Source organism: Hypanus sabinus, chromosome 23 (genome assembly GCF_030144855.1).
Source record: "Hypanus sabinus isolate sHypSab1 chromosome 23, sHypSab1.hap1, whole genome shotgun sequence".
In the NCBI taxonomy this organism is placed as follows: domain Eukaryota; kingdom Metazoa; phylum Chordata; class Chondrichthyes; order Myliobatiformes; family Dasyatidae; genus Hypanus; species Hypanus sabinus.
Genome location: NC_082728.1, coordinates 27437065 through 27446548, shown reverse-complemented (window position 1 = coordinate 27446548; position 9484 = coordinate 27437065).

The window sequence follows — 9484 nt, the reverse complement described above, 5'->3', positions numbered from 1 at the left end:
CCTCCTATCTATAGAAATACACTCACACACACACACATATAAAATCCACATTATAAGTATTTCTCGAGATAGGTATATCACCGTCTATTTTTGCATCCGTTTAGCTTCTCAACATTTTTAAAGTTAGCCAAACCTTATGGCTCTTCTGGAGGGAGTGATGGTTGTCTTTGGAAAACTCCCAGTCTCTTCCTGATGTATTTCTCTCGCCCTCCTCCTGCCTCCTGCTTTCTTGATTCTCGCATTATTTCCCAAGCAGAGTGGGATAATTCCTCTGCCAGGCTTTCCCATGGTTTAATCATGCTGACAGGCAACCCTCTGGCCTTCATGTCTGTAGTCGCTTCTTCCACTGTCTGATACAGTTGGATCCCATCTTGATAAAACACTGGAAGTTTAGCAGACTACGGAGTTTGAAATCTAATCCTTTCTTGCTTTGGTATTCGCTTTACTTCAAAGTATTCTCTACGTTTCTACAGGACCACGGGGGGGGGGGTAATCTTGATCAAAATATATTAATTTACTATCTAAAAACACCCTCTTCTTACCCTAGCCCCTTCGTAGAATCTCCACCCTGGTACTGTATCGAAGGAATTTAATTATTATTGAGCGTGGCTTACCTACTCTGTCTCGGGTAGGCCGCGGAACGATTGCAAGATGCGCCCTCTCAATTTCCAGCTCCATAGTCAAGGGAAGCTCCAGCGCGTCCCGCAGCAACTTTCATACAAACGCCATCATCGACAGACGCTCTGTTCCTTTGGGAACATTGTATATCCTAATATTTTTCTGCCGTGATCTTCCCTCCAGGTCAAGCAATTTATTTTCTTGTTGATTTAATATTTTTATCATCTTAATTAGCATCTGTTCCACATTCTGCACGTGATCTTCCACCTTCTCAATTCAAGTCTCTGCCACTGCTATTTTTTGATTGACATTGGCAAGCTCTGACTTAATACCACATAGCTGCTGTTTGATATCTTTTTGGAACTCCTGTATCTCTTTCAAAATTTAGATCATATTTGCCACTTAGTCTGAACAAGGCCCATCGTCAGTCTTGCTAGCATGCGGTCGGGTAGGAGAGCCGCTCGCTGCACCCCTCTCATCCACAGGCCTTTTTTATTTCCATTCCTTTTCCCCATTCTTGCCCCTCTTGTCAGTTCAAATACTTCTGAAAAATCCTATATTTGATGGGTTAACGGGGCAAAATATGCGTTTTTCCGGAGGAGCTATTGACGTAAGCTGCCATTCGGGACGATGACATCACCGGAACCTCTAATTATGATCTATAACTTAAATTTTTATTATATTTACTTTGATTTGTACTTCAGGGAGCGCAAAGCACAGAATCAAATATCACTGTGATGGTTGTACACTCTAGTATCAATTGTTTGGTGACAATAAAGTAAAGTAAAGTAGTTCTTAAAGATGACCACTAGATGATGTTACTACCATTACAACACATCTTCATTTGGGTACCTCAACATCACTGGGTGTTTCAGCCTTTTATCACAAGACACCCTCAGCCAAGGCAGGCCCACCACATGCTGATCAGACCTGGGTGCGTGTCACATGGTTAGTCTCTTCCAGACAGAATCCCTTCTTTTCAGCCACAGCCAGTGACTGCTCATTTCGGGGGCATTAGCAAGTGCTTTAAGTGTACAAAGATACATACACTTTTTTGACCCAGTGGGAAATGGACGGATCAAGTTACACCTTCATTTTACATCCTATTTTCAACTTTACTCCAGATCAGAAGGGGTGTAAAACTTGCATTCAACCTGAGCCCAGCAGACTGGTTGGAAAAGAAAAGATTCCTCTTGATTTCATAACTTCCAGTCAAGGTGGGCTACCGAACGCGTGCGACAGCTCATGGGTAGTTAAGGAGTTAAGAAATCTGACTAAAAACATCACTAAACCACTTTTTCTGAAGTAAATTGAGTTAAATTATCGCCGCAGATAGTGAGATGGTGAGCGATGTCAAGGCGAATTTGAGGGTTGAGCCGAGATGCTGTGTTGCAGAATCAGTGCTGATGGAGTGAGCCATTCAGAGAGGAGGGATCGGGGCAGTGGAGTTCCGATGCCCGTACAACTGGCCCAGGTGCAAGGTTGGATTGCTCTTGGTGCCGAGAGACGTCGGGGCAGAGGATATTCAATGTTTGTACAACTGGCCTGGGTGCAAGGTTGGATCATTTGGGACCCTAAGCTGATTTGAAGAGCTTGAGAGCAGCTTTGGTCTGGATGGCAAGATCTGGGCCCGAAGTGAGTTGCTGGACAGTGTGGTCCTGGCCCTGACCTCTTCGCAGTAGATGGGTCCTAGTGCAAGGTATGATCCACTGTTTAGACAGTTTAAATACTGGCCCAGATCGGAGGCAAGAGCTGATTTCACTCGCACTCCACAGTGTTCACATCTCTCTCCTGGGCACTGGTGCCTTGTGTTGTTCTGTTGTTTGGTCAATTTAAACACTGGCCCAGATAGACTGAAAAGAAAGTGTATTGGGATCTGAGGCAAGAGCTGCTATCTCTCACTCTCCACAATGGTCACTCCTCTCTCCATGGCAGTGAGGCTATGAAGACTGCCCTGGCAGCTGTGCTCTGTGCGAACTAATACAAGTGAGGCTTTGGGCCTACTCTGGCTGCTCTAGGGTTTGCATCCGAGGACTCAATTTGGTCTGAAATGTTGTTGTCACTTCAATTGTTTGCACGATTTGTGCTTTTTATCCTCTCTCGTACATCGAGTGTTGGTCTTGTATTTTCTTTCTTTAATTGGGTTCTTTCAGATTTCTTGCTTTGTGGCTACCTATAAGCAAACATATTTCAAGGTTGTATAATTTTATACATTCTTTGATAATAAATGTACTTTGAATCTTTAACTATTTTCACTATTGATCACCCAGATGTTTCCTATCTGGACAGTTAGGTGTATATGAGTCCTTCCAGGTCTAGGTAAAAATGAGTATATTTACGGTCCAGTGTCAAACACAATGCAAGTCCAGTATTTCACTTCTTCTTAAAAGTTAGTTGTATTTGCCTTTGGGACATGGTAGAAAAGTAAATATACTTAGGGGATTGTAATTAATTTCACACCAGGATTTCACTATGTCCATAACAAACCATGTCGAAGAGCTTTTCTAGGTAGTGGTCCAGAAACATGGTGTGAAAAGCGGTGAAGAATTCAGGATTCCCAGACACAATGAAAGAGATTTTGCAGGAACTCCTCAGGATACTTTACCTTAAGTACAGAAGCCACTGGCAATTTCCTGCTTCTCCATGAAGTGTGCTGTGCAAATTTCACAAAGGCAGTCAATAAAGAATGAGTGGATTGACAAGAACCCCTACCTTTTCTGAACTATCCTCACTGTGAAAAGTATTAGAGAAGTCTTATCTTATATAAATAGTGTGCTCATACTGTTTCCATGCAGCGTCTCTGGCCCAGGGAAACCAGCTTGTGTCGACTATTGGAGACATAGGAGAGGCTGCAGATGCTGGAAATCTGGAGCAATGCACACAGAATGCTGGAGAACTCAGTGGGTCAGACAGTATCTGTAGAGGGAGATGAACAGTTGACACTTCAGACCAAAATCTTCCATCAGCATGGGAAAGGAAGAGAGCAGAAGCTAGAATAAACAGCTGCGGGAAGGGGAAGGAGCACAAGCTGATGGACGATCACCAGGAGAGATGATGGCCCTGGTGTGGCCTCTTCTATATCAATAAGGCAGGACACAGACTGGGTGCATCTTCAAGCACATTCACGCCATCTGCTGTAACAACCAGAATCCCCTAGCGGACAGCCATTTTAACTCTTCTTCCCATTCCCACAATGACGTTTCAGCCCATGACTTCCACTACTGCTAAACTAAAGCTAGCTGCAGAGCAGAGGAATAACACCTCATGTTCTGTCTTCCTAGTCTCCAACCAAAAGGCATCAATATTAATTTCTCTAACTTCCAGTAAACACTTCCCATTGTTCCCACCCCTCTTCTTTTGTTTTCCCTCATCCCTCTAGCCCCTTTACCCCTTCTTTTCCCCTCTCCTGCTCTCATGATCTGCCCATCACCCTTACCATTCTCCCTGTGGTTCAGCACATCCTTTAATCCATCATCTACCGCGTCCTGTCAGATTCTATTTTCATAGAACATAGAACAATACAGCACAGTACGGGCCCTTCAGCCCACAATGTTGTGCTGACCCTTAAACCCTGCCTCCCATATAACCCTCCCACCTTAAATTCCTCCATATACCTGTCTAGTAGTCTCTTAAATTTCACTAGTGTATCTGCCTCCACCACTGACTCAGGCAGTGCATTCCACACCCCAACCACTCTCTGAGTAAAAAACCTTCCTCTAATATCCCCCTTGAACTTTCCACCCCCTACCTTAAAGCCATGTCCTCATATATTGAGCAGTCATGCCCTGGGGAAGAGGCACTGGCCGTCCACTCTATCTATTCCTCTTAATATCTTGTATACCTCTATCATATCTCCTCTCATCCTCCTTCTCTCCAGAGAGTAAAGCCCTAGCTCCCTTAATCTCTGATCATAATCCATACTCTCTAAACCAGGCAGCATCCTGGTAAATCTCCTCTGTACCCTTTCCAATGCTTCCACATCCTTCCTATAGTGAGGCGACCAGAACTGGACACAGCTCTTTTTCTCTTCCACCTATCACCTCCCAACATCTCACATCATTCCCACAACCACCACCCCCCCCCCCACTGAACTCTCACCTGGATTCATCTGTCCCTTGTGCTTGTGCTTCTCCCCTTTCTACTACTTTTTTTTACTTTGGCTTCTGCCCTCTTTCTGTCCAGTCTTAATGAAGGGTCTCAACCTGAAATGTCAACTGCTCACTTCTCTCTATAAATGCTGCAAGTCCTGAGTTCCTTAAGCATTCTGTGTGTGTATTCTGTTAGTTATTGTTTCTTCAGACAGTATTTTCAGAATTCCATCAAGTAATTTTATTTTTTTAAGTTTTCGCAAGTTATTTCGGCTGCTCGCTTACATGGGTGTATCTCAATCACTCTCTGTGAAATATTTTTTGAAAAGAATAGATCATTCTCTTTTCTGAACAATAAGAGTAAATGCTGGAGGAACTCAGCAGGCCAGGCAGCATCTATGGAGAGGAGAGAAATAAGCAGTCGATGTTTCGGGCTGAGCCCCTTTATCGGGACCTGCTTTGCTATTTCTCAGGATCCTTCAATCTGATTTGCTGCTCGGTGAGCTTGATGACCTACTTTTGTGAGACACCAAACTCGCCACTGCAGCTGTGTAATTGTCAAGAAAAGAGGAATGAAGGGCTCATTGTAATGGAGCATTTTGTGCAAGTTTATTTAAGGCCAGAAGCAATTTCTGTGACTTCACAACACAGCATATTTGGTATTCTGGCCCGTTCCTCCAACTGAACAAAAATTAGAAATGTACTCCTTTCAAAAGTATTCCCTTTCCAGATTTTCCATAGTAATATGCCTGACAAACAACCGGGGAGGAATGGAGCCATAAAAAATATTTCATCAAGATTGTTTATCTGGAATCAGTGAAGGGAACATTACATTCCTGGCAAAAAAAAAGAAATAAAAAGTGAAAGTTCAAGGGATATTGAACAAACCAGGTAACACTTGGGGGGAAAGGACAAAAAGAGACTTTCACAGCTTACATGATGAAATTTCTTGACCCGAAGTTTTAGCTCATTATCTCACTCTCCTCAGACTCTGTCTACTCTGCTGGGAATTTCCTGCATTTGATTGAAAGCTTGGCAGTAATTGTGTGATGGCATACTTTCTGATCTCCTTTTAAATCACAATCATCTGGTAAATGGAATTAATTGTTTAAATAAACTATATCCTTTAACATTTCATATTTACTCTTAGCAAACTAATGGCACTGTATTTCCATCACATCTATAAATAATCTTTATCCAGGAGGTATGGGACATTTTCCTTTGAAATACCAATTCCTATTAGTAATTTCTCTAAGGCATTGCTGTGTACTTTTAAACAATACAAATGATCTACAGAGCACAGTTTAACAAGGTTGGTTTTGCAATTACCTGAATAGAATAAAAATGAGTAACAGCAAGGTTAATGATGGCTAAGTGTATTCATAAGTAACTCAAATGTTAAAGTTTAACTTAGTTAAAGATATCTATAATTTACAAAATAAAAATAATCATTACTACTGTGTATGGATTAACATCTTCATTAAAATAAAAAAAAGAACAATCTATCATACTAAAATAAAATACTATTTAGCATATTTTCCTTGAATAAATTCAGAATATAATAATAAAGTCCATTTTGCAAATACAATTAAAAGTGAGAATTATACGTTTAGACCATTTGCATCAAATAGTCTCATTACAGAGTGTGGAAGCTACAAAAATAGCTTTAATAGGCCTTTGAAAATGGACATCTAGTTTCCACATTTTAAAAGGCAATTAAGTTAAAATAAAGTGAACATTACAGAAATCTAGAGCTAATTAATTTGATTTCTGTGGTCCTTAATTTTTGTTATTATTCAAAACAATTTTTAAGTTCTTATATTTCGTTCAATACATCAGCCTTAATTTCTGATTAGAAATTCAATAAAATGAATATAATAGTGAATATATTAATGATTGACCTCTTGATATATTTCACACCTTCTGTCATGATTTAATAGGTTGTTTATTACAGTTGGATAAATTTTCAAGTTTTAATTCTGATCAACTCAAATCATTCTACTTTAGAAGCAAAGTAAATAAACTAGAAATAATTTTCATATCAGATTTGTTCTCTTTTCTGCCTCCGCCGCCCCCCCCCCACTAATGATCAATAGAGGCTATTCGAACCAGATAGTAAATCACCTCCAACAGTATTACTGTTGTTCCATAAGAGCTTGAACAGAGTATGTTGAATGATGATGTGCAGCGTGAAGTACTGACAAAGCAAAAATTCCCCTCTTACACGCCAAAATTTTGAGCTCTGCTAAGACTGCCCTTCTGTAAGTTAGAAGAGGTTATCTGATAGGATATCAGCAGGTTGTAATTATTGAAAGAAACATTCTCCTTCAGCTATTAAGTTAGAATCGATGTGGGTGATCTATGTCCTTTTTCATTTGGAACTCTGAAGACTGGGTAGCCCATGGGTACAATTGCCCTCCTTTATCATGGGAAAACATAGGTCAATGAACCAAGAATCTTCTTTGCATCTCAATTCATATGCAACTAAAAATACCTGAACCTTACTTACAAAACCACTAACAGTAGGTGTAAATTAGAGAGGAAAAACAGATAATGTCAGAATATAACATCATGTGTTTTATTCATATGTGGAGTTAAAGAATCCTATTGGTACATTGAGTTTTCTGAATGAAGTTTCTGGCTTGTATCCAGGAACTTCATTCCAACCTTTTAACTGTAAGAAAGTCAATTTAAATAATATATACGGTATATAATATAAAGTCATATATTAAAATCTTATTCAACTGACAAGATAACAATGAAAAGTTAAATCATGATCCATTTTGACCCATAAATTATAATCAATGTTGTTAAATATCAAAATATTCACAAACTCTATGAGAACTACTATAACATCAACAAAAAGATCTAATCATTAAAAATACAAATTAATATTCTAAGCCCATCATTAATTAAGTTGTAGGTTAAAAAAATCTCTAATGTAGAGCCAGACTTCTTGGTTATACAAGCCATATTACGATATAGAATTTCCCTGAAGCATCCATTTTGACTTCTCCCAAACTATGTTTCCAAACCTGCCCCTAACAGGTTTTTGTCAGGACGTTTACCATCACAAACATGGACTTCAGAACATTTTCTGCTATAAATTCTGGTCACAGCCATAGAATAAAATCCGTTATAACTTGTAACAGGATCCAGAAATAAGCTGCCTCCCTTGACGTTTTCAGACAATGATCTGGAATGTAATATTGACATGTGCAGTTCATGTCATCAAAATGAGATTGCATGCGATTCCTCCACAAACATGAACCCAATCTCCTTAATTTATTCTGCTTATTAAATTATCCGTTCTGCCTGTAGCAAAATGATTTTATTCTTAGCAGTAAGATCCTCAAAATCTAAAAAGACCATGAGGATGCAACTCAGGAGGAGTAGAATGTGGTTTGCATAAAATGCTGATTTGAGGCATTAACAGTGGAAAAAAAATACAGCAGCTGCATAATATAATGACTTTGAACAAACAAATGAAACAATTCAGCATTAATGAAGAAACAGAATGTCAGCAGAAGCTATTATAAAACTTGGGGAAAATTTGGAAAATTGGCAGAAGGAAGACAATGATGAAATGAAGTAATTGTGTATAACTGAATGCAGAGATGGACTCCTACCAAAAGCGTGTAGTGCTGTCTTCATGACCAAGGACAGAACAGTTCTCAGAGTAGACAGAAGAAACTCATCTTAAGCATCAAGAGGGCAAAGGCACCCGGCGCACAAAGAATTCAGGAACACTAGACCATTAACAAACCCCGGCTTATGTGGTTTGGCATCAAGGGCATTAGTGACTACATTAGGAAACTCAGCATTGACTGTATCAATAGCACCTCACTCTCTGATATTCCAAGCAACTTTTGTGTTTTCTAAGAGGTATGCAACACAATGCCAGGCATAAAAGCAATCCCCCACTGCCTCCTGCCAATGTTTGCAACAGCAGCTGGTGTGAGAGGCACTCTGCATAGAATCAACACCCGTAAGGTGGACAGGCTAGACAACTTTTCAGGCTGGTTACTCAGGGAGTGTGCACACTAGCTCACTGACGTCTTTGCGGACATCCTCAACACTTCGCTCATCCTGACTGCTGTTACCACATGCTTCAAATCAGCCACCATCATCCCTGTTCCAAAGAACTCTACACCTTCAGAACTAAACACATGTCACCTGGTGGCATTGACACCAATCATCATGAAGTGCTTTGAATGGCTGGAATCACAAATTCCATTTCTACTACAGTGGACACTCACCAACATGCTTACTGACAGAAACGCTCTCCATGTATCTGGGCCTGACACACCTGGAAAACAAGGACACTTATGTCAGAATGCTGTTTCTGGATTTCAGTTTGGCACTGTCCCTCAGACCTTGGTGAACAAACTCCTACTCCTTGGTCTAGATACACTGCTGTGCAACTGGGTGTTAAACTTCCTAGCAAACAGACCTCAGATAGTCAGGATGCACAACCACATTTCCCTCCCTATCATCCTCGACACAGCTATTCCCCCAGGGCTGTGTGCTGAGCCCATTGCTGGACACGTGACTACACGGTCAGACATCTAAGCAATCACATCGTTAAGTTCACCGATGACACGACAGGGGTGGGGCTCGTCGCCAATATTGACACGACCTACAGAGGGGAGGTGGAAGAGCTCAAAGCCTGGTGCCAGGCCAATAATCTCTTCCTCAATGTCAGCAAGACACAGGAGATGGTTATCAACATCAGGAGAGCTCGCATCACTCAGACCCCTCTTTACATTGACAGCATG